Source organism: Aethalodelphis obliquidens, unplaced genomic scaffold (assembly GCF_003676395.1).
Source record: "Aethalodelphis obliquidens isolate GAN/ISIS:26980383/991018 unplaced genomic scaffold, ASM367639v1 scaffold2, whole genome shotgun sequence".
In the NCBI taxonomy this organism is placed as follows: domain Eukaryota; kingdom Metazoa; phylum Chordata; class Mammalia; order Artiodactyla; family Delphinidae; genus Aethalodelphis; species Aethalodelphis obliquidens.
The window spans coordinates 86,421,579-86,445,008 of NW_020837946.1; the positions used below are offsets into that span (position 1 = coordinate 86,421,579).

Sequence of the window (23,430 nt, forward strand, 5' to 3'; positions counted from 1 at the left end):
GGCTCTTATAGATCCCTGGAAATGTTGATGCCTTTGTTTAAGGCATAATCCCATTCCAAAAGACTTGGTGGGAAGGACCCAGAATGGATCTCCAGCCACTGAGGCTGCACAATGAACAGGAGCATTCTCATGGGATGCTTCTTAATTAACTTTAAATTAGAATAAATATCACAGCATCTATTTGTAAACACTAATCTTACGAAAAGAGCACCCCATGACTTGGGGGAAAAACTTCAGGAACCTCACTTTGAACTTCCAGGTACATGTTTAATGCTTCTTGTTACCAATCAAATGAAGAGGAAGGTAAAGGCTTCACCGGAATGACAAAATGAAGCATTTACAGAAGGGAGGTCTAAGGGTACAATTACATCTTATTAAGGGCATAAAAGAAAATAAAGTTAAGATTAGTGAAACTGCTTCTGAATTTCCCTCTGGTGATCAGGTAAGCAGTAAAAAATAGAAAAGCAAATAGGAACAAAATGCCTGCATTACTGTAATTATGTTCAGGCAGCATAAGAAATTTTATGAAATGGCAATCTCCTTAGATACACAGGAAAACCATAAGGGGCATAAGCAGTGCAATCTCTTCTCTGTTTCCTCTGTCAGTTTTGAACTAATATAGCAAGAAATGCTGAGCCATTTTCCGCCTCTTGCATACAAGTATCAATTAAGGGAAAACAGGGTGACTATCTTAGGGCACTGGATGATGAAATGTCACTTAAGGAGAAAACATCAGCTGTAGAAGAAGTTGTTCGGCAGCCACAGAATTAAAAAGCACTGGCAAAACAAGCAGTCTCACCCTCTGGGACAGGGCTCATTCTCTGATCTTTGTTGGAAGAGTATCAAGTGCACAAATATACATTTCAACTTGCGATTGCTTGTTTCCTCCAATTTCATGTTCTATAGTATTTATTTCCTAAAGTACATGACTCAGTTGCAAAGCCCTTTTACCAAGCAGATTAAATCTAATCACACATTGATTGCAATACACCAGGTTCCCTCCATCTCTATCTTGGCCTGCCCAAGTTAAAATATGAGGAAGCTGCATATTGCGTAGTGTTTGACAGTAATTAACGGGAGTCAGTAATTGACAGTAGGAAAATGTGGATGACATTTGTTTTATTTAGCAAATTTGTTATTGTATCCAATTAGTCTTTCCCTAATGCTCATGTCTTCAAACTCTGAATTGACTGAATTGTATTTCAGTGCCAAAGGGACCTGTCTGAGAATGGGACAGTAATATAGTCCACTGTTGTGACAATGACAGCACCATTAAGATAAAACATTTCAGCATATCTTTTAAAATGCATTTAAAAATTGGTTTCTCTCTTGCTCAATTATATATGCATAAAATACATTTTAAATAGTTTTTGTGTTTATGTGTGTGTATGTATACGATTGTGTTTGCATATAAGTTCAATGAATTGTCACAAACTGAATGCACGCTCCTGTAACCACACCCAAATCAAGAAACTCAACATCATCAGCACTCCAGAAGCCCTCTGAAGCTCCCTTCCGGTCACTATCCACCCCACCCCACCAAGGATAATCAACATTCTGTCTTCTTAGTTTTGCCTACTTTTGATCTTTATATAAAAGGAAACTTAGAGTATATACTTTTTAATTGCTGGGCTTATTTCACTCAAATCTTCATTTGTGTAGCTGATTGCTGTGTGATATTCTTTGGAAGCACCTGTGCAAAACTTTTGCTAATTCTTCTATTAGGGTGTTTGTGCTTTTCTTACTGATTTGTAGGAGTTGTTTTTATATTCTGGATACAAGTTTCCTTTTAATATATATGTTGCAATAATGATCCTTTTTTTCATTTGTAGGTTGCTTTTTACTCTCTTACTGTAATATGTTCATTAGTAGAGGTCCTTAGCTTTAATATATCCAATTTATCATTTATCTCCTTTTACAATTAGTGCTTTTTTTGTCCTCTTAAGAAATTCTTGCCTAATCCAAAGCTACAAAGACTATTCATATATTTTCCTCTAAAGAGTTTTGTTATTTAAACTTTTTTTAAAAAGATTTATTTATTTATTTTATATTTATTTTTGGCTGCATTGGGTCTTTGTTGCTGTGCGTGGGCTTTCTCTAGTTGCGGCAAGCGGGGGCTACTCTTCGCTGCAGTGTGCAGGCTTCTCATTGCGGTGGCCTCTCTTGTTGCAGAGCACGGGCTCTAGGTGCACAGGATTCAGTAGGTGCAGCGTGTGGGCTCAATGTGGCTCGCGGGCTCTAGAAAGCAGGCTCAGTAGTTGTGGTGCACGGGTTTAGTTACTCCGTGGCATGTGGGATCTTCCCAGACCAGGGCTCGAACCCATGTCCCCTGCATTGGCAGGCAGATTCTTATCCACTGCGCCATCAGGGAAGTCCCTAAACTTTTTTCTAGAACTGTGATCCTTCTGGAAATAATTGTGTTTGGTGTGAGGCAGGATAACGTTCTTTCTATATAAATAATTCATGTGTGTGTGTGTGTGTGTGTGTGTGTGTGTGTGTGTGTGTGTGTGTGTGTGTGTATTTTTTTGATTAGAAGGACTTGTCATCTCTCGTGATTTATCTAGGTGAAAAAGGACCAGGATCTGGCCCTCCATCTGGAGTGAACAGATACTGGAGAGCTTTCCTATCCACAAATATTGACAGTAGGTGCAGTTTTGTCTAATAATTACAGAAATATCTGGTTACAGTCTTGGTAAATACTGGCAACTGGGTATCCAAGTTGAATAGAAAGATTTATCTAACAGGTGGGAAGAAACAACCATTCTGAGAGGAGCGATACTCAGAAGTTCAGATTTGCAGATTGTTATCAACCAGGAGGTTTGTTAATGTCAGAGTTCTGAACACTGGGTATTTGTTCAGAGCTAGCTCAGTTACCCACGTGGGAGACTCTCAGTAGAGAGGTAGGACTTTCATCCTAGCAAGAGAATGAGGCAATGAATGACCAGGTTTCCAATAGAGGAAGTTGTGGTCAGGGACAAAACAAATGCCTAATGAGGAAGGACTCGCTGAGGCACTGGGACTTGTAAATAAGGGGGCAACACACTTGATTTGTGTATCACAAGTGCAGACTAAAAGCCATAATCACTTGTTATAATTTATTATTGAACTCACAGAACTCCATTTCACTGGAATTAGTTAAAAAACACCTGCATTAAGCTAAGATTTCTCCTGGGAGTTAGGGTCACAAATAACTCAACTTCAGTTGAAAATGAAAAGGTATCTCTAGAAGTGAGGAAGAAGACAGCTATAGAGCAATGATTCTCAAGGGTCAGTGTGAGTAGCTTCATAAACATGCAGATTTAACTGCACCTTCCCAAGATATTTCCTTTCAGCAAGACTGAGGAGGAGCCTGAGAAAGGACATGTTTGGCCATCACCCTTGGTGATTCAAATGCACACTGAACTTTGATGAGAAACAAGTCTATAGAATTATATAAAGTTATTTTTTATTTCGTATCTGCATTGTCCTAAAAATGTTACCAATTACTACAGTGTCTTATTTTTAAAGCCCATTGATACTAGGTTCATATTTGTTAATATTTTTGCTCTAATTAAGTTTTCTGGAAGTAAACCTCACTTTGGAATATGTTGGTGGTTTGGGGGAGTGGTGTGGATCGCAGTTGAGAACAGTGAGGAGAGAAGTGAGCAGGTAGCTAAGTAGGTAGTATAAAAATTGACACACAGACACATAGGTACGTGAAAGTAACACTATGAGTATCCTATTTGAGATTAATTAAAATATGATGTTTAGCTATCCAGAACATACATCCAGTCCTAACAATTGCTGCAAAATGAATTATTTTACATAAATGAAAAACCCAGTAGTATCATACCACAAACCATCTAGGTCTATTGCAGAACTTTCAGCAAGTTGTTTTTTTTGGTTTGTTTGTTTTTTTAATGTTTATATCATGAACATAGTAAGTGTGAGTAAAACAATGTCAATTTGAACACTTGGAAAACTGTTCTCTTGCTTGTTAAATATCAAAGGGTGTTTAGTGTGAGAACAAAACAGATTCCACAAAATATTGTTGTTTTCAAATTTAATCTGAAATTTTGTGGAAGTGAGGCTTTCTTTCATGAAGCCAAGAATGTCAAAATAGCAAAAAAAATATTTAGCAGTCCACATTATTTAAATTAAAAGTTTCTGAGTTTTTCCAATCCTAGTCTTTGAAGATACTTCAATATGTTCTGTATATTATACATCTTAAATTGTGTCCTTTCTAGACTGGTTAACTAAAGGCTCTTATGATGCTATAGTCTCTTGAAGAGCTTCAGCTGTATTATTAGGAACCTCAACCCAGGGTTTGTTCGGGGGATATTTTCCCACTTAAATAAGTCCTGTTTTGCTTCTCTTTCCTCAAAGTAGAGTTCAGAGGCCTCTCCCCAGGAGGTAGGAGGTAGAGATGGTTATATGCATTATCGAACTAGTTTCCAGTTAATTGAGTGTTACTGTAATTTGAAGTAATGTAGCTAAATTTCTATCTTAATTTAGGCTCCTCATAAAGCAAACTATAGGATTTTGTCTTGGACACATTGAAGTAAAAAAGGAATTCATAAATGTTAGAGTTTTTAAATGTCTATCATGATTACCTTTTTAATTAAAAAATTATTGAACAGTAATTCTTTTTCTGTCTGTCCTCCCACATCATTTATATCCATTGTCATGACCACTTCTGGAACTTATAATCATCTATTAATAGATAACACATATGATAAAATGGGTTATACAACCACACTTGGGCTACATTTCCTCATTCTATGCACTGTGAATTTCACACATGTATGTGTGTGTATGCATGTGTGCACATATGTTTAAATTGTTGTTACTATTATTATCACCATTTAAGACATACTAAACTCTCTTTTATTTCCCCTACAACAATTCATCCTTTAAAAGTGTAGATGTTCTGGTCGGAATCCAATATCTTGTGATTTTGTGAAAATCAGGGAAACTAAGGATTACTATACTTGCTATTATTTAGAAAAGTTAACCTTTTGGAGACATATCTTAATGTTTAAAAAAATGCTTTGAAGAGGGTTGGTAGCAGAAGAGTTTGTTCTTCCAAGTAAGGAAACTGAGCCTAGTCGTGAAAGGCAGACAAACAAAACAAGGACCTAAATGAAAAAGTTGCAGATAAATGGAGGTTTTTCATAAAGCAATGTGCTAGTCAGTCTCTAAACACTTATTACGATTTATTGTGTGTACAGAAGTTAGTTGGAGGATTCTAGTTCTCTCTAATCATTACACCCTGCTCCTGTTTTCTTAGGAACAGCTATAAATTCAAGAAGAGGTGGAAAACCGGCAGACTGCCAACCAAATTCAACCCACAGACATATGTTGTTGGGCCTGAACAATGTTTTCGAGTGTTTTGAATCAGTTTCCAATTGAAACATGAGAATTTTTACTTTTTAAAAAAAATGTATATCTGTGTGTCTTCTCTCGAAAATGATGAGATGTGAAAAACTGCTCAAGGTATGCATGGTAACTGTCAGGTGGAGGTGGGCCGCTTCAACATCTTGTAAATAGGACAAGTTCTCTCTGATTCAGACTTTCTCTCCCTTCCCCCTTGATTTGCATAGAAAACTTGACTGATCTGGGAATATCCATGACTGTGACCCCAGATGTCAATCACCTCTAGGAGTTTTGCTCCTCTGATTTGAGGGTTGAGCAGTTTCTGCTGCATATTAAATTAATATCATTTTCAATATCTTATTATTTTAAAATCCAAGCTGGTAGGATTGAAAATGGAGAACAAAACTGAGACTGAATTTGTACTTCTGCTTTAGAAAGAGGTTCACTGGAGATTAACATTATTTCATTTATTTGTACAATTTTTTCAACATGATCTGAAATTACCAAGAGTAGGATATTGTGCTGTGCTCTTTGCTATTGCTAAGCAAGTTCCCATTTCCCCCTCTCTGCTCTGACCTCCTTTACTGTTCCTATTATATTTTGGCAGATAATCATATCCTGACTTCTTTTGTTCTCTGTTATCTATTTGAGTTGCGTGTCCCTTCTGCCAAATTGTAGGATCCTTAAAGTCAGACGCTGTTTTTTCAGTGTTGTTGCTCTGCATCGTACCAAGAACATTACAGATATTTGGTGCCTGTCTGAAATCCTCTGCCTCTAATTCTGCCAGTACTATGAGCATTTCCAACAAGTTCAGGTTTGCCACCATATTAGAATGGTCCTGATTCTCAGTCCCAAGTGTTACTGGATTCTCATGCTTCTTTCCTACTTCTCCACATCAAAAGCTGCCAAATGGACCTGGGATACAGTGCATGATGGTTAGGGGAAGTCAGAACATCCACTGCATCTCAACTTGCTCCCATCCCTGACTCAAGACATACTCCCTAACCATCTGCCATACTGACTAGTCTCTGGTTTTCCTTTCAAGCTGATTTCCCACCCTGAAACTATGGCCCACTTGTTAATCCACTTTCTTAGAGCCAGACTTCTAACCTAAAGCCCTCTGGCCTGTAGGATGCAGCTAATTCTCCAGGGACAGCACCACAGCCACTTATCTCCCTAGCATTCTGTCAGTCACTTCCCACTGCCACACCTTGCTGTCATTTAATGGATATCCTAATACCAAGTGCTTTCAGGATTAGGACTGAGATTGGTATATTCAGTCAACCTCCATACATGGAATCCTGAGCAGGTTTCCTCAGGGGGAGAACAAAACAGAATAAAAACAGAAAAAGACTTTGCTAACTGGATAAGCACCTTGGACATCCCAACATCTTATTTTTTTCCTCAGAATCATTTTGCTAGGACCCCCATGCCTCATGGACAATCTGCATTAATACTTTATAACCCTAGGCAAAAATTAGGTATAATATAAAAGTGGGTGAAAAGAATTCTACTTTTTTTTTCTCTCTCCTGGTTTCTGTAGTTCTTCTTTGCTTCATTTTAATTTTAAGTCCAAGAGTCAATGGCTGCCTTTCACTTTTTAAACTGCTCTGTGTGATGAATATGAATTCTTCAAAATTAAAGGGTATTTTTGGTTAGGACACATCTTGAGCTGCTCAGAGGAAAATTTCCATATCAACCAAAAATTGGTAAACAAACAAGAAAAGAGTGAGTCTTCTTCCTTCTCCTCCACACAGCTGTATTGAGGAAATGAAACTAATAGCAAGAAATTGCTTTTGATGAGTTCCAAATCCTATCATAATACTTAGAATTGAAATAAATCAAAATTATCCTGGCATGATTTTTATATCATAATGAAGGGGAGAATGGTCATCATTTGATTCAAGACAACCTGATAAAACAATTACTACTATAACTACTATTCACGCTACATTTAACCCTTCTAAAACAATATTGTGAGACACAAACTAGGCAAAGTTCTTTATATACATTCTTTTTTTATCTTGTGAGGAAACTCCTCATTTTATAGATAAGGAAACTTGGGCTCAGAGAGATTAAGTAACTTGTACAATATAACATATACAATACCTAGCAAGTGGTGGAGCCCAAGATTGAACTTTGTTTTTTCTGACTTCCCAGGCAGTGCTCTTAATATCTTTACTATCTCTCACACCGGTCAGAATGGCCATCAAAAAATCTACAAACAATAAATACTGGAGAGGGTGTGGAGAAAAGGGAACCCTTCTACACTGTTGGTGGGGATGTAAATTGCTACAGCCACTATGGAGAACAGTATGGAGGGTCCTTAAAAAACTAAAAATAGAGCTACCATATGACCCAGCAATCCCACTTCTGGGCATATATCCAGAGAAAACCATAATGCAGAAGGATGCATGCACCCGTTTTGATGCTCACTGCAGCACTATTTACAATAGCCAGGACATGGAAGCAACCTAAATGTCCATCAAAGAGGAATGGATAAAGGAGATGTGGTACATATACACAATGGAATATTGTGGCATTTACAGAGACATGGATGACTTAGAGACTGTCATATAGAGTGAAATAAGTCAGAAGGAGAAAAAACAAATATCGTATAATATTGCTTATATGTGGAATCTAGAAAAATGGTACAGATGAACTTATTTGCAAAGGAGAAATAAAGTCACAGATGTAGAGAACAAACCTATGGTTTCCAAAGGAGAAAGGGAGGGGTGGGACAAATTGGGAGATTGGGATTGACATATATACACTACTACGTATAATAGACAACTAATGAGAACATACTGTATAGCACAGGGAACTCTACTCAGTGATCTGTGGTGACCTAAATGGGAAGGAAATCTAAAAAAGAGTGGATATATGTATACGTATAATTGATTCACTTTGCTGTACAGCAGAAAGTAATACAACATTGTAAAGCAACTATACTCCAAATTAAAAAAAAAACTTCACTATCTCCACAAGAAATAAAAAACTTCTAGACCAGAATTTGGGAGAAATATGTTCTCAGCATGTCCTCAAACACTTCTATTTCTCCAAGCTTCCTTGTCTTCTACTAAATCTTCTGCTTTTACCACTAGCTTGCTAGAATAACCACATAAAATAATTATGCAAAATCACTTTTAAAACTCTAAATAGAATATAACTAGGTCATAAAAATTCTTACTTGTATTAATTAACTTGAACCCAACCATCACCATGAAGACATAAAATAAATATTAAATATGCAAACTAAAGAGGTAAGAGAAATGAGTATGAAAGTAAATAAGACCCCTTTGCCATAGTCTAGACAAGACTTAATGGATATCCAAATGAGTAACTATGACAATAAGTGAACACTGAAAGAAGGAAATGGATGCCCCTAACAATGACAGTTGATTGGATGTATGGACAGGAGTCCTTGGAGATACCAAGCTCACTTACTTAAGTGATTTGAAGAACAGAGATAGCTTAACTGAAGTTGGAAAGAGAATGGGGATTCTGTGGGGAGATTATAGGTTTAACATGAGACATATTCTGTTTGAACTTCTGATGGGACATCACGGAATAGGTTATCAAGTGACAATTGGAAGAAGGAACAATATTGGGAGAGAGACCAAAGCCAAAGATAAAAAATTAAGGACCATATTGATTAAATTTAAATCATAAGAGTGGATAAGAATGTCAAAGTAGTCTTGTGAGAAGAGGAGATGGCCTAAAGCTGTGCCATCCACTAGAAATAATTTGCCACACAAATAATTTAAAATTTTCTGGTAGCCATACTAGATGAGTAAAATGAAATAAGTGATTATATTAAAATAATGTATTTTAATAATGTATGTTATTTATCCCACTATGTCAAAATTTTAGCATATAATCAATGTAAAAATATTAAGGAGATATTTTATAACTTTTTTATTTGTACTGTCTTCAAAAACTGGTGTTTATTTTACACTCAGTTTAAACTAGCCACATTTCAAGTGCTAAATAACCATCTGTAGCTAGTTTCTACCATAATGGACAGCATGACTCTAAGAAGGAATCGGGAATCTAGGGGCAGAAAGGAGACACAGGGTCCAGAGAAGACAGAAGAAGTGAAATAGAAAAAGTACCTACAGTATGACAAAAACTAAGGCAAAAATGTTTTCTTCCTCACATATTTTATAACATCTCTACATAAGGATATATGTATATAGTGAAAAAGCAACAGGTTTTCCACAGATGGCATAGTTTTAGATATCAAACAAAGCAGGATCCTTCTAGACCCTTTCAGACTATAGGGCCTCATGAATAAAGTCCAGTATCACTTAACTGCTGACACCTAACAGGATTAGAAATTATAGCATGGCATAGTGAAAATAACACAGATTTTGCATTACCCAAATCTGCCTACAAATCATAACCCACCAACCAAACAGCATTATAAATTTGGGCACTTACCCACTCAACCTAAGCTTCCTTATCTTTAAAATGGAGATACTAACTCTCTTACATGATTTTTGTGGGATTCAAATACTATTAGGTATGCAAAACACCTAATAAATAATAAATAAATAAATAAATAAATAATAATAAATCATAGCTCTGATGATTATTATTAATAATGCCACTCTAATAATTTATATTAATGAATGTCTCATGCTACTGTAAGCATCTAGACAAGAAGGGGATATTGTTTGCTTGGGGTAACACCATGGTACCTACCACAGTGCTGGAGGTACCACTGGGGTAATCAACACTCATTTTTCCTCCTACATTCTATTTCCTTTAGGAGAACCATCAAGGTATAAATAGAGGCTAAGACTACTTGATTTCCCGAATAAGATGAATATGGACTTCATTGCTCAGTTTCTATCCCTTAAAATTCTAATATGAAATTAACTGAAGTGGAAAGATAAATTAAAAAAAAATTTCCCCCGACTCAGCACTTAATTTCCTGAGCATTCCATTTTAAAAAGAAATCTCGTTTTGACTCTACGCTTGTCATTACATCAGCAGAGACTAAAACAAAAAGTTCACTAAGTGTTTAGGAAATGAATCTAAAGTAAACAAAATTATTCAATTTTAATACCCTAGTTTTAGAAAAACAGCTTAAAATTTAAATGCTTAGAAGTAGCTGGTGTTCTCTACCAATTTATGCAATACGTTTTCAGATGCTTATTTGTTTTGAGTTTCAAAAAAGTGCCACAGTATATAACGGATCCAGCATTCCATTCCAACCTTTCATCACTGCCAGGTTGCTCAAAATGAACCCATAAAGTGTCATTTGTTTGAAATACGTTTCTAGCTTCTCTTCCCCTAAACTTACCTTATTTTTTAGATCCAAGAGAAGTCACAAATCTCCAGAAGCCTTCCCTGACTCTACAGCCCCCAGTCAGCTTTTATATTATTTGTTCTTTCACTAATCAAATATTTATTGAGTGTTTATTATATGTCTACCATTGTTCTAGGTTCTAGGTATTCAGTAGTAAAAAGGCAAACAAGGTCAGTACTTTCATGGACCATTCAGTTCAGGGTAAAGATAGCCACTAAAAAATGTAATAATGATTCCTCATATCCAAAATGCTATTTAAGCAAACAAAAGCAGAGTAATTACATAGAGGGCCTGACAAATCATGGAAAAAGACTGAATTAATTTAAAGTATAATAGAAAATCATTTGGAATGTTTTAGTTGGAGAATTGTATGATTTAAGTCTTAAGAAAGTCACTCTGGCTACTCTTTGGAGAATGACTATCATGTAAAAATTAGAATCAGGGAGATGAGTTAGAGGACTCTGCAGTAACAGCAGTAGAGGTGGTAAAAAGTGATTAAATTTGGGATATTTTGATACATATTTACCACTTGCTTAATGTCTAATTCATTCTTGCTAAGAGAAAATCAGTTAAATAAAAGCTCAAGATACCCAATCAACATTTATAAATATAAAAATGCATGAATAGATTTTAAAAATGGGTTTATGTAAGTAGTAACAACAATTTGAAAAAAAGTACATAAAATATAAAAAGTATATTTATTAAATTTCCTTTTTTTCTGTATCTTTTACGTCACCAATATTTTCAATGTTTATGAAACTTACAGTTTTCTTGCTGTCAGAGCATACTTAATGACAAATTACAGCAAAAAAAAAAAAAAATTTAGGGCCAACAAACCAACTGGAATGTTCTACAAGTTGCTACTTCTTCAACCTTCTTGAGTTCATTCAAAAATTTTCAAATCAACATTGCTCCATATATTTTGTATGATTCTTCTCTAACTTGAAACTAGAAAGTGAATTAGTAAGCATGGTTTATCTAAAATTGTGATGTCATCTAAATGTCATATATTGTAGTGTATTCATTTAGTAGGTTTTTTGAGGAAAATTCATTATACCAAGAAACAAAAAATAAAAAGAGCCATTAGTATAAAAAAAAAGATATAACTTTTCAAGAGCCAACATTTAGAAAAGTAAACAGGATTATGGGAGGTAAGTCAATTTTGCAGGCTCTGCTTATTGCTGATTAATTGGATGTGGTTTGGGGTAGGGAGTATGAGAGAAAGAGTGGAATTGGGGGTAATTCTTAATTTATTATCTTGAACAGAGATATGAATGATGGTGCCATTAAATGAGATAAATGAAAATAGGAGAGAAGCAGGTGGGGGTGGGTAAGTGGGGAGTAAATAAGAGCTTAGTTTTGAACATACTCATTTTGATGTCTCTTGAAACATTCAACTGGAGATGATAGGTAGGCAACTGCATTTACAGTTTTAGTGTTAAAAAACAAAAAGTTTTGGTCTTGAGGTCTAAACAGAATATAGATAGTGGTTAAGAATCCGCCTGCCAATGCAGGGGACACAGGTTTGATCCCTGGTCCGGGGAGATCCCACATGCCGCGGAGCAACTAAGCCCATGCTCCACAACTACTGAGCCTGTGCTCTAGAGCCTGTGAGCCACAGCTACTGAAGCCCGCACGCCTAGAACCCGTGCTCCACAACAAGAGAAGCCACCGAAATGAGAAGCCCGTGCACCACAACGAAGACCCAGCACAGCCAAAAATAAATGAAAAATTTTTTTAAAAAAAGAATATAGATAGTATTTAAAATCATGGCACTAAATAATAGCACCTAGGAATAAACTAAGAAGACAATAGCTAGGACCAGAAAGGTAGAAATCTGAAGATTGAGTACAGGACATTTTAACATTTAGAGGGCTGGATAATGAGGAAGAGTTAGCAAAGAGACAGAGAAGGAGCACTGAAATAGTTTGGAGAAAAACTGGGAGAATGAAATATAGAAGTTTAGTGAAGAGGGAGTTTCAAGAGAGAAGGAATGTTCAGTTGCATCAAATGCAACTCAGATATGGATAATATGAAGATGCATAAATAGCCATTGGATTTGGTAAAATGAAACCACTGAGACTCTGACATAGCATGTTCTCTAATATTTCTAAGGCCTTGCATTTATACTTATAAATTTATATTTAAATTCTTGTATTTGTGCACTAAGCTACCTAAGATGGTTTCACTGGCTAGTTAGCACACTGAGTCTCTGTATCCCCAATAATTCTTAGCATAACACAGTGTACTTAGTTGGAGCTCAAAATTATTTATGGAATAATAAATATGGGATTTATGGAATTGAATAGGGCTGATGCCCATTGAAAGTGAAAAATCAACTTTAAAATTCACAGTTGTACTATATGTTTTTGACGAGGCCAATTTTTAAAATAAGATAGTCTGCATATTCTTTGGCATCCTCTAAATACTACCTCTTATCAAATGGACTTTCCTACCATTTCAAAGAAGATAGAATCCATGAAGCAAATATTCCTCACCTTCCTCTCCTCACTTCATCTTATCTGTATCCAGTTCATCTACATACACACTCATTAAAGTGCTCTTCCTTCTGTTTCAGGTTAATTTATCTACTTGAGCTAGTGATTACACCCATCTGTCCTCGTATCCTCTGAGACATTGTTGGATGTCTGGATATATTTTCTTTTTTTTTTTTATTTTTATTTTTCATTCCTTTTCTCTTTTCCTTCACTTCAGTGTTCATGTTTCATCCTCTTTTAGCTACTGCTTATTTCAAGTTTTATAAAAAGAGTATTTTACATATGCTAGCCCCGATTCCTCATTTCCTTTAACATCTCATTCTAGGCTTGAACTTAACTAATGCTTTTGGTCCTTAATTATGCAGTTGAGAAAGGATACATTCTGTTATTAGGAAAAACAAATAGACCTTGCTCTTTTAAAAACAAGCCCAACCTCAATCATAATAACAGAAATATTACATAAAACTATATCAGGATACATTTTTCTACAGACTGGCAAAACCTGAAATGTTTGGTAACACAATCTGTTAGAAAAGCTATGGAGCTTCCACCAGCTCTCTCGTTAAGTGCTAATGGAAATTCAAAAAGTTACAACTAACGTGAAGGATAGTTTGGCAATAACTATCAAAATTATTTTATCTCTTGGCTTATAAATAGTTTTAATAAATGAAATTTCTGGGATTTCATTCCATAGATATATTTTCAAATGTACACAATTATATTAAAACATTCTTTGTATTAGCAAAAAATTGAAAACACCCATGACTCTTTTAGACTGGTTAGATTAAGTATGCCATATCCACACAGTGGAACACTGTACAACTATAAACAAAGAGAGAGAGAGAGAGAGAGAATTAGACAGTTTCTTATTTTTATAATTAAAATATCTCTAAGATATTACTGAAAGAAAAAAAAAGTGCAGGTGTATATAGTGAACTCCCTTTAATATAATAAAGAAATATATACACACACGTGCGTATATACATACATGCTTTTGCATAAAGAAACAATGAAGGATTTAAAAAAAAAACTGAAAAGTGGTTGCCTGCTGGGTTAAGGTGGGAGTAAACAGAGGTATATAGAAATAGGAATGTTAGAAAGACTTTCACTAAAATATTTATATTTAGGTTTTGTTTGTTTTCAAACCATTTCACTGTATCACTTATTCTCAAATTAAAAACAACACAACAAAGCTCTGCAATATGAAAAAAAATCATTATAACCACAGCCTATATAAGAACCTCGAGGCACCTGGGGAGGTGCGCCAGTGACTTGTCTTAAAGGAATACCTCCCTTCATAGACGACCACCATTTCTCCAAATCACCCTAAAGAGTATGTCACCAATAGTGACATATATACAAGAAGTAAATAAATCCTGATGCTAGATAGCCCACCCAGATGCAAAACGTGGTCATCCTGCGATGGATTTCCCCTGCTCAACAACCCTGTTGGTACTTACAGCCCTTAGTCATGATCTGCTCAGCAGGTTCACCCTATTAGAATCTCAAACCGTCTGCCCTGATCTCCTGCTAGTATACTTACAGCTAACAACAGGAGACAACTCACTCCGCCTGGGAAATTCTCTGATACTCCATGTTTGTCCCCTGACACATTCCCTTCCTGTCTTTTGGAATGTTTCTCATCTCCCCAGTTCTAGCTTTCTCTGGATACTATCACAGTAGTCCACCCCCCACTCCTTATCTACGGGGACACATTCCAAGAGCCACGATGGATACTGAAACCGCAGATAGCACCGACTCCGATATAGAGTATGTTTTTCCCTATACATACATACCTATGGTAAAGTTTAATTTATAAATTAGGCACAGTAAAAGATTAACAACAACTAATAAAGAAATACAACAATTATAACAATATACCGTAATAAAAGTTATGTGGGGCTTCCCTGGTGGCGCAGTGGTTAAGAGTCCGCCTGCCGATGCAAGGGACACGGGTCCGTGCCCCGGTCAGGGAAGATCCCACATGCCGCGGAGTGGCTGGGCCCGTGAGCCATGGCCGCTGAGCCTGCGCATCCGGAGCCTGTGCTCCGCAACGGGAGAGGCCACAACAGTGAGAGGCCCGCGTACAGCAATAAAAAATTAAAAAATAAAAGTTATGTGAATGTTGTCTCTCTCACACACACACACAATATCTTATTGTACAAATTCAATGCCGTTTTCATCTTAATTAAGCACTTACCACACACTGCAGCCATAACTTTTGCAGTTCAAGGTGCCACAACAAAACGGACAGAGATTTATTTTTCCTTCTTCACAATTTCACGGATAGAAAATTCAGGTTCGTCCGTACAGTACATCTGGGCAACCTCGGACTACGAATTTTTTTTCTGGCACCCTATCGCTTAGAGGAAGCACTGCAAGGATATGCCTTGTCATGTCCGATTGGCCGGAAGCACTACTCGCGCGTTGGAGCCACTATTAAGCGAATTAAAGGGGACGCAAACACCAGCACCGCGATACCTCAAACCTCAAACTCGCGAGAGCGACGATCTGATAAGCGGGAAGGCAGCTCAGTGCCTCACGGGGGAAACGCTGGACGCGAAGATGCCGGCCCGGAGCACGGCAGCGAGACTTCCTCACACTACCTCAGAAAGGTGAGTCATTTAAATCTCATGGATTATTTCTGGAATTTTCCCTTCAACATTTTCGGACGGTGGTTGACTGCAGGTAACTGAAACCGCGGAAAGCAAAACCCTGGAGAAGGGGGAACTACTGTACAAATATTTCTTCCAAAACTGCCCTGATTTCTCTGACTGGATATGATAAATGATATAACACCTGCAAAATTCTCTAGTTTATTGCCCGCCATATAACAGGAAGACAAAAATGTTTGATGAAATTCTGAATCCTAATAGAATATTTCTTATCTCTTTTTATGGTACTTGATAAAAAGTTGTTGGCATTATAATTATTAATCTTGTACTTTTACTGGATTATAAGCTTTTAGAAGACAAGTATTGTGGGGCAGGGGTTTGTACATGGAGTAGCTGTTGAAAAATACTTTAAAATTCAGTTTAATTGAAACACTTGCTTCATTCAGACCTATGCTTAAACTGACGCCGTCTTTCTGTCTGATTACAGAGGTTGGAAAATTTAAGTACTGGTTTTGAATGTGACCCGATGTGGCCGTGTGGTAGTTTTCTATGGCTGTATTACCTCTAAGACATAAAGTTGCTCTTCTTCTGGGGGAAGAATTTTAGTTCCTCAGTGTAGGGACCCCTCTTTTCAGCGGAGAGTCCAGGTGTTGCAGGGGCAGGTGGCTCATCAATGCAAGAGTGGGCCAGTGACCTTAGGCCTGGTCACGCAGGGTGAGGCAGTGATTGGTTCAGTATGGTTACGTGACCCACTTCAGTCCAATCAGATCTCAATCTGAGGTACCTTTGCTGTGGTGATGGGGGAAAGGCATTCTTTTGTACAAAGTTTGCTGAAAGGGTCAGAGGTAAACCTGAAGCCTTCTGGTCAACTTAGTGTGAGCTTCTACCAGAGACTGTTTATAGTGGAGTGAAAAAAAAGAGCTAAGGGATGAAGAAAATGATCTTGCTAAATCTGTGTGAGCTGCTGGATCCAGCCTGACTTTTCTTTCCTTGGATTTTCAGTTATACAAATCAGTGCCTCTCTCTATTGTCTAGGCTAACTTTAGCTTATTTTCTGTCATTTGCAAGCAAAGGAGTTTTGTCTACCGTAAGCTAAAATTTAGAATACTTATAAGTATATTTTATAGTTTAGTTATATAACATTTATCTTGCAGTACAAAAAATATGGTACCCAAAGTGCTAAATTCAGGATATTAAATGATTTTTAAAATACATATGTAAAACTTTTGATTATGTTAGATAGTTTCTAAGTGTATGGGAATACCAAAATAGTCTGAAGATGTGCAGTTAATTTTCATCCACTACAAGAAAGATGTATATTTCTTAAGGAATATCTTAGAGAAATGGACACATCTCTGTGATGGACCCTTCACATAAAACATACTCAGAAATTTTGTTTAAATGCCATAGACAAGACGAATCGTTAACAAAACACTCTTTCTCCCCCAAAATATTTTCCCCAAACTGTTTGTAATGGCATCAGTCTCCTCACTTGAGACTGAGGTCCTCAACAGTTAGCCGTTCCCTTGGATCCTGTCTGCTGAGAGAAGTTATTAAAATTCTACTGGGAGGAGGAAGGGAGGCCTGAATTACAGGTTACAAGAAACAAAGCTCTGGAGCCCTCTCTTGTGAGCATGGATTATTTTTATCAGATGCCCTAACTTCTGGAAAATAGGATGAGTACATTTTAAGAACAATGGGAGTGTGATGGAAGGAAAAGTGTAGGGTGTATTTCTCTAGGACCAAGGCTGGCAGACCTTAAGTCGGGGACAGAGTAGCCCACTCTGGGACAGAACACTTAAAAATAACAAGAGAAGGAATATCAAGGGGGGGAATGTCTCCTTTCTGAATTTTGCTGAATCCTGGCCCCAAGTGGAAAAGCATTTTTTTTTTTTTTTTTTTTGCGGTACGCGGGCCTCTCACTGTTGTGGCCTCTCCCGTTGCGGAGCACAGGCTCCGGATGCGCAGGCTCAGCAGCCATGGCTCACGGGCCCAGCCGCTCCGCGGCATGTGGGATCTTCCCGGACCAGGGGAACGAACCCGTGTCCCCTGCATCGGCAGGCGGACTCTCAACCACTGCGTCACCAGGGAAGCCACCTATTTTTTTTTTTAAAGACTTTCCAAATGAGATTCTCTGCATTGTTTTTATTTCATCAAAATTTGTTTCTTATTCGCTTAAAATACATAAAGATATAGTAACCTACCTATAATAACTCATTTGTAATTTACCCTCTTAAGATTTGGTTTTTACATCCCAGAGATAATGCATTAGTAGTTTTTACAAACAATTCTGAGAGCATCTTAGGTTACATGAATATCATCTCTACTTATTTCTCTTTATAAATCCATATTATGTTTAATTACTTCTTAATTTTATACATACTCCATAAAATATTTGTCTTTTAATTTAACAGTTTCTGCAGGAAACAATCATTTTACAAAGATTTGGCTTATAAAAATATTAAATTATTTAAAAAACTGTAGTGGACTTTTTTCAGTACCAAAGGCTTATGTGGATATTCATTGTTGCTAATATGTAAGTACTACATATGTTTATTCATGTGATGTTCTTTTATAATAAAATGAAATAAAGTAATAACATATAAACCAAAACTATCTGAATTATTAAGCTTCTGTAGATGCAGAGGTTCAGAACCACAGTATTGAAGACAGATTTAAATAATGCTTTCCATTGTGAGAAAATGCAGCAAATTGAAAAGCTAATCAGAATATCAAAGCAAATACATATTACCAAGGCTCTCTTACACTCTAACAATAAAAAATGTATTAAACATCAAGTCCTAATCTCTGTTTTTTCATGATCATTTGAATAGCCAACAAGTAGCTAGCTTCAGTATTGACAATTGAAGAGGTCTTAAAATGGAGTGTACTAGTATAACTAATAATTTCCTACCAAATTGACCACATCAAAAAACATTTATATGAGTGTTTCAATAGAAGACAATAAAAGAAAAGAAAATTGTTGCCACTTATCAATCCTGTAACCATTTTTTAATAATACAAAAAAATAGGTGTTGTGGGGCCCTCATGTCCCCCATCCAACAGCACAATAAAAATAATATTACGGAAGGGTGGATCGTATCTGGAGCTTTTATTAAAATTCCTTGAAAAATCTACAGTCAGATTTATTTTAGGTATTTGTCTCTGAGATGAGCAATACTTTTATATTTTTTGTACATATGTTACAGCACACAAAGACATTCTATAAAAGCAAGAATTCACTATACAAGAAAAGTTCTTGTCAGTTAATGATTAACAAATCCTTTTAATTTCTGAGGTTATTGTTTTAGAAATCTCAAAGAAGGAAAATTATATAATTACCTAAATAACAGAAGTATATTTCTAATTTGCCTCTTTTCCCAGAAGTAACCCCCTGTGAAGTCATCTGTGACTTCTCCTTTAAACGTACAGTTTTGCTTATGAAATAGAAACTTGCCCTCATTTCACACTATATCTTAAATAAAATTTAGGAAAAAAATCAGATGTCATGATAGAGAAATTTCTTTGGCATTTTGAAAATTTCCTGCTTTTTAATAGCTATTTAATAAGCTGTAAATTTAATAAACTACACCTTTTAAGGGTTTCTAATGCTAACTTTACTACAACACTTTACAGTGGGTATCTTTCACACTGCATGCAATTCAGATGTTATTTCTAATTGTTACAAAATGCCTTTTTCTCTTTATTATCTGGATCATGAAGAGTGCATATTTTTATAAAGCAGTCAGTTAAAGATACAAAGTCCCAATTTTTAAAAGTACTTTCAAACTAAAACTATACCTTATTCTGTTTTTAATGTTTTCATATGAAATCTTAGTATACGATCTTTTAAAGTACTTTAGAATTTAACTGTTGCAAATTTAAAAACAATATTCTTCTCTACACCAAAGGAAACAAACTGATGTTTCAATCACAAATGAAAACATCACAATTTTGTAGGAAACGTTTATACATTCCCACTGAAGCATAGGATACTCTGTCAAATATTTTCAAGGTTAAATTGCACGTTCAGTATGAGCTCACTTACCTTTCCTCAGTGCTGACTTGTTACTGAAACTGCCATCAACTTCTGTTAATGACTCTTTTAGCAAAAACGGAAAACAGTAAAGTCAAGTCACATGTCGTAAAAGTAGGCCTAGGTTGGATGCTGCTTAATTTCAGTACTGGAGGAAAAAAAAAGGCGGGGTGGGGTGGGGTGGGGTGGGTGTGGAGTGAGCACAAAAACTTTTAAATAAACCACTTCCTGCGTAGATACGGTTAACCACACACATCACATCATTACTCGATTTGAAAAACTTGCCTTCTATAGTCAACGAGATTGTTATTTTTCAGTGTGATTTTCAGTTTTCAGACACTGCACATTTGTAAAGGTTTCATCAATTCTGATTTAATGGGGCAAAATGTATGGTTAAAAATTTAGCAGGGAGAGGGGCAGCCTGCTAAGCACCGGGGACACTTCCTCTTTCTCTGCCTTCTAGCAAGGGCTTTAAGCCTAAAGCCTGCTCTCCTCAGTCAGCTAGAGCATGTCCATATGCCTTCAGGAGGCTTTGCTTATTGGCTTGGGAAGCCAAGAGACCATCTCCATTCACAGAGCTGGTGCTTTTAACTCACAGAGGGCCCCACAAAGAGGTGCTCCATTACTAAGTTCATGAGGCTTTGGACAGCTTGCATTAGAACTTCAGAGAACACAGCCCAGGGCCCCGCTGCCACGTGGGGGAATGGAATGTGCTCATCCAGCACATACTGTGACATTTGCTCTAGGTGGCTCTCACACTTGTGTGTCCTCTCTCGCAGTTGCCTAAGGAGTTCTGATATGTGCTGAAGAGCTTTTGCTGTGGCTAAATGATTCTCTGTGTGGCCTGACTTAAGAAGGAAAATAAAGGCTCCAAGGGGTGTCATTTTTGGCATGCTGCGCTGTGCCCTTCTGTGTCAAACTTCCACCCGTCCAAGACACGTTTGGGGTGGGGTGGGGACTCAAAATAGCCGTAGGGTGTGCCTCTCTACTGAGCTATGGGCTCCAAGAAGTGAGCTCCTGGGCGTGCAAGCCTGGCTGGTTTTGTGAGACTGCAGGAGATTCACAAAAGGAAAATCTTCCCTTCCAAATATGTGAGAAAGTTAAATCACAATCTCTTGTCATACAAACCCATCAGACTAGAAATCTATGTAGTAGTTCTCAGTGGTGTGGAATGTTTTGGCACACATAAAGAAAAACTTTAAAAATATATGTGGTGTATATGGCCCAAGATATGCATGGCATGTCCCTGCAAATTAATCTAATTTCTCTAGGACTCTTCTTTCTAAAATCATATTTCAGATTCACCCTAGAACTCGCTGTCAATTGTCATTCCAGCATACACCTTTTTAAGTTTTTAGAGCCCTGAAGGTTTGTACTCAATGTTCCTCCTTAACATTGAAGAGAAAATAGAAAGGACATGATAATGAAAGTGAGGAAACCAGATTTCAGGCTTCAGTTCTGACACTACTGTTTATTTAACCTTGGCCAAGTTGCTTAGGTTCTCTGAAATTAAGGTTATTTATCTATATAATGGAAACATACATATAAAAAATATCCATCTACCAGAATAAAATTGTTGGTTGGTACACTCAGCAGCTCCCCCAGTGAAATCTGAAACTGGCCCCCATATGATGAGGGCAAGAAGAGACCAAAGAAAGAGGCAGACCACTCCAGATTGGTAGGTGGCAGGTTTAATAAGCAAAGGAACTTACCTACAAAGATTGTCTTGGGTGGCCGCAAGACAAGTAAATCTTTGCGCCTGCCCACCAGAATCTTAAGTTTAGATAGAGGACTTAACTGGGTTCAGTCATGCATACAGTCCAGACCATCTCAATAACACGTTGCTCCCTCAAGGCTGCGTCCTTGAAAATGGCTTCTGCTGTGGGAATGGTGGGCAGAACATACATTCCAGGGTCAGGGTAGGAGGTGAGGAGCCTCCGATTGCCTGGGTCCAGTTTGCAGCTCAACTGGAGGTCACATTCTCCCAATTACCTCCTCCAACAAAAATAAGTAAATAGATTTAAATATGTTGTAAATAATGAAGAATTGCAGACTTATACATGAGCATGAGCTAGGAAATGATGATGCCTCCCAAGAAACATCAGATAAATTTAGTACATCCTACTCGATTTAAGCCTTTGTAAGTCCAAGTCAGGCTCATAAATCTAGAACAAGGGAAATAGGCTTTTCCTTTTACATAGGTACTGATAACAGATACTGGAATAGAAAAAATATAAAACACCAATGTACCCTTATGGGAAATAAATAAACACAAACACCTACTTGAAGGTATAAATTTTCAGTGTTTATTTTTGATCATGAACAAGTAGACATTAAATAAAGACAAAGCACATTTTCTTTGTACAAGATGGGAGGGGAGCAACTCAGGCAGTGATATACCTGGGTTTGGTGGCTAGAGGAAATGTATTTACCATGATTACGATTAAGGATCTAGCTTAGGCTTTGACACTTGCCACTCAATATGTATCTAATATTTATTGAATACTTGCTATAAGCCAAGAATTGTACCAATCCCTTTACATTTTTTCTTTCGTTTAATCCTTCCAACAACCTTATGAGCTAACCAATGTCATTATACTTTCTTTTTTTCTTTCTTATGAGGAAACTGAGATTATATAATTGCCCATTTTAGTAAGGAGTAGAGCCAGGAGTCCAGCCAAGGGCCCTGATCCCACAGTGATTGTTCTAAATCACTATGCTATCTCCTAACCATGTTCTATTCAGCATAACTCAAAGTAAGTAATGCCGAGGACAAGTTTCACCCCTGGTGTTTCTTTTTGCTTCTTCACTGACAGGAATGATAGACTTAGCATTAGACTCATACTAAAATCAAATCTCCCCAAAGTTCTCTACGTTTAAATTTATATTGAAGAGATTAAAAGAATTGATAAATGGAAATACACTATGTGCATAGATAAGAAAAGTAACAGTGAAAATGTGTCAGTTTGTCCAAGTCAATCAACAAATAGATTCAATAAAATCTCAATATATTGCAGATGAATTTTTAAGGAACACAACAGGCTATTCCAGGAATTTCCATAGAAGAACAAATGTCCCAAAGTACCTAAGTTTATTTTGAAACAGAACAGCAAAGACTGATGACTTACTAGTCAGATATTAACATAGTCCAGGCCACAGTATTAAAAAAACATTAGAGTACTGGTCCAATAGCAGACCATATTTATTTGAGAACTTGATATATGACAAAGATGGCATCATACGGTAAACAAAAAGGAACAGATTGATTAGTAGATGATTCTGGCAAGACACACTCACTCAATCAAAGAAAATAGAGTTGGGCCCCTACATTAGACCACAAGCAAAGATGGACCCTAGATGGAGTAAATCTACATTTGAAAAGTAAATCCTTTTGCTGATACAAAATATAAAGAAATATATTTTTGCAAAATGCAACTTTCATAAATGGTATCCCTAAATTAAAAGGAAAAGAACAAAAATATATGGACTTAACAAGAGCAAAAATATATGGACTTAACTATACAATAATTAAAGAATTCTGTTAATTATAAAACAAAGTTACAGAAAAATAACAGACTAGTAGAACATACATAGATTCACAAAAGATTT

At 36.7% G+C, this 23,430-nt stretch overlaps 1 protein-coding gene across 3 annotated transcripts in view; it reads right to left on the reverse strand.

Moving 5' to 3' along the window:
- The window catches only part of ARHGAP15 (Rho GTPase activating protein 15), a 622,754-nt gene extending 602,788 nt beyond the window's left edge, over window positions 1-19,966 (reverse strand). The window contains exon 1 of one of the 3 annotated variants that reach the window (XM_027131893.1): window positions 19,834-19,966. The gene's annotated coding sequence lies outside the window, so the exon portion shown is untranslated. The remainder of the gene's footprint in view (window positions 1-19,833) is intronic. The other 2 variants (XM_027131900.1, XM_027131911.1) reach the window with 2 other exon arrangements.
- Between the last annotated feature and the right edge of the window lie 3,464 nt (window positions 19,967-23,430).